Source organism: Procambarus clarkii, chromosome 29 (genome assembly GCF_040958095.1).
Source record: "Procambarus clarkii isolate CNS0578487 chromosome 29, FALCON_Pclarkii_2.0, whole genome shotgun sequence".
NCBI classification, from domain to species: Eukaryota; Metazoa; Arthropoda; class Malacostraca; order Decapoda; family Cambaridae; genus Procambarus; species Procambarus clarkii.
Window position 1 is genome coordinate 617,595 of NC_091178.1, and position 3,428 is coordinate 621,022.

A 3,428-nucleotide genomic window follows, 5' to 3' on the forward strand; every position below is an offset into this window, starting at 1 on the left:
CTCCAGAATCAGCTCCTGATACTGGTAATGGCTTAAAATGGCCACCACGTACGGGCTATTTATGCCCGTGCCACCTTTTGGGTTGCTTCATCTTAACACATTCATAAGGGAGACATCTCCCGTCATGCAGGGTGCATTCGCACCTCCACAGATCTCCAGTATCTTGATACTGGTAATGGCTTAAAAGGGCCACCACTTACGGGCTATTCATGCCCGTGCCACCTTTTGGGTGGCTTAATCTTCATCAATCAATCTTCATCAGAAAATAACAATTATACAAGTTGGTCAACAAACAGCATTACCTGGTTGATGGGGTTCTGGGAGTTCTTCTACTCCCCAAGCCCGGCCCGAGGCCAGGATTGACTTGCCAGAGCTTGGTCCACTAGGCTGTTGCTTGGAGCGGCCCGCAGACCCACATATCCACCACAGCCCGGCTGATCCGGCACTCCTTGGAGGAAACAATCTAGTTCAAGTTCAAGTTCAAATATGTTTATTGAGATAAGCAAGAAATACATCTCAAAGGGATAGAGTAGCTTAGGCTATTTCTACCCCCCCCCCCTCTACTTCAAGTCCCTCAAGGGGCGCACAAATTCAGTGAGTACAAATAGACAAATAACATTACAAGAATCCCATTTAACATTGCAGGTTAATATAGTAAGTACAGCATATAATTGTTACACTCTTTGAGCAAAATTCTTGTAGCTCCTAAGTATACTGTCTATCATACCATTATCACACATCCAAACAATTTGATGTGGTACACTATTTATTTCCTTATTTCTATAGTTTTCAATAAGTTGACACTCTAATACATAATGTTCTAAGGTGTGGGCGTGCGGCATACTACATAATTTACACTCGATCCTTATCTTTTTCACTGACATCAACACCGTATTGCCAGATATATTTGTATCCTAATCTTAATCTCATGTAAATTGAATCCTTCCAAGTAGACTTTTCTTTACCATAAGTGAAGGACGAATTTGTATTTATTATTGAATAATTCTTAAGTGTGTTACTACTGTCCACCATTGCCATTCTCTTTATCATTTCTTCACCCTCTTGGATCATCTTGATTCTTGTTTTTATTTGTTTCAAGGTTAACTGACATACAACATCAACAAGAGTTTTTTCCGTGGCTCTCTTCGCTATCTCATCAACTTCCTCATTCAACAGTATTGCCACATGTGAAGGGATCCACGTGAATCTTACTTTATACCCAGTTTTTTATAATTTCTTAATATTCTCTCCACACTCTATCACAATATTCTGATATACTGGGCGTCTGCTATTTAAAGACTCTAACGCTCCTCTGCTGTCAATAAGAAGCAAGCATTTTTACCACATTTGACTACTTCCTGTAATCCAGCAAATACACCTTGGAGTTCAGCCTGTGTTGAAGAGACATGGTCAGTTAAGCGGCGTCCAATAACAGTATCTACAGTGCCGATGTCAGTGTACTCCCTGGTCAAGACTCCACATCCTGTCTTCCCATCCCTAGCTACTGACCCATCACAATATACATGTCGAGTGTTTTCTGTAGGCAGTTTTCTAATTATACAATCATATGTTGCCCTCAACTCTCCTATTTCATACATACTTTTTTCTTTTGCAAGGGAGTAATTACTACATCTACAATACAATCCTCCCATGGTGGTGTGAATTTTCTCTTGGGCACAGCAATACACTCTGTAATAACATCATACTTTATAACATTAGAACATAAGTTATTCATATATACTCTCTTCTTCATCATACACTGTTCACTACTTCCCACCTTTGAACCGAGAGGATTAATTCATTAGCTCCCCCACCTCTCATTAATCTAATGGCAGAGGCTACATTTATCTCTACAATTCTATCCCCAATACTCTGCAGATTCAACTCCATCCTCATTATCTCAATCATAGCATTTCTTGGGCATCCTAAGATAATTCTCATGGCTTCATTTTGTACCTTCTCCAACTTGTCCATCCTACCTTTACCAAAACAAGAAATGACAGGTGCAGCATAATCAATAAGAGATCTTACAGTACTCAAGTATATCATTCGTAGCACAGGGACTCCCACTCCCTTTCCACAGCATGCCAAGGCCTTCAGAGATTGTAATCTCTTCCGACATTGACCCAACAGTCAGTTCATCTCAGCTTCCAAACTCTCATGGGTATAACCAACATATATGCCTAAATATTTATATATATTAATTTTCTATATTTTTACCGTTTATTTTCAATATAATGGGCCTCCGACTTCAACATTCAAACTTAGTTTTGTTTTCACTAACCACCAGTCCCATATGGTGACACAGGTTTCCGAAATTGTCCAACACTGTTTGAACCTTAGAAATATCTTTGCCCTGAAACAAAATATCAATTGCATATATGATCGGAGTTACCCCATTTGAGTATCTCTCAGATGCTATCTTATTCATTAGTACATTAAACAGGGTGGGACTCAACACTCCTCCCTGAGGTGTGCCGAGTTCAAAAGACCTCACACCTGACATACAGCCTTGATACCACACCTGAGCCTTCCTTTCGTAAAGATAATCCCCTATCCAGCGCAATAATCTCCCTTTAACACCAAGACCAGCTAATTCATATAAAATAACCTCTTTGTTGGCTTTATCAAAAGCTCCTTGTAAATCAATAAAAATTCTATAATAATCATTTTCATTAGCTAGACATTTAATAATATAATCAGAGGTACTTTTTCCTTTGAGGAACCCGAACAAATTACTAGACAGCTGATCACCTATTATATATAATAGGTGATCTATTATATATAATAGGTGCCGAGGCCTTCTATTTAAATATTTATTGATCTATAGATCTATTTAAATAAGTCTATTTAAAATGATCCTCTCCATCATTTTACAAAAACACGAGGTTAAAGACACAGGTCTGTACTTCCATTGGCTTTAGGGATAGGGATGAGTTAGTTAGTTTAGTTTAGTTCATTTATTATGCACCCCATACCCATCTTGTGGGCGGTAGTGGAAAGGGTTACAGAGGCACATAATGGGCTCAGGGACTGAACCCCACAATTCATTTAGCTAAGCAAGTTACAATCTTGATGAGCTAGTTACAAAATTCAATATAAGTCATCACATCAACAATGGGTTCGAGATCGACCTCAAGTACAGGTTCTAAATTAAGCAACTGACATATGTGGAGAGCTAGTGTCAAAATTTATATGTTTGTCCTGCACACCGCCCCCCATCCAGTGGGCAGCGGTGGATAGGTTACAATCACTTAGTTACTACCTACAGTTAGCAAACTGGGGATATTTGGCTAAAATTTCTGGTAGCAGATCATTTTGAATGAAATATTGACACATCGCTGGAACATTGGTTATAGAATTGTCTCTAAATTCACGTATCTTTTCGCACTCCATCACAAAGTGACGGAGGGTGTGCGAATAATTTT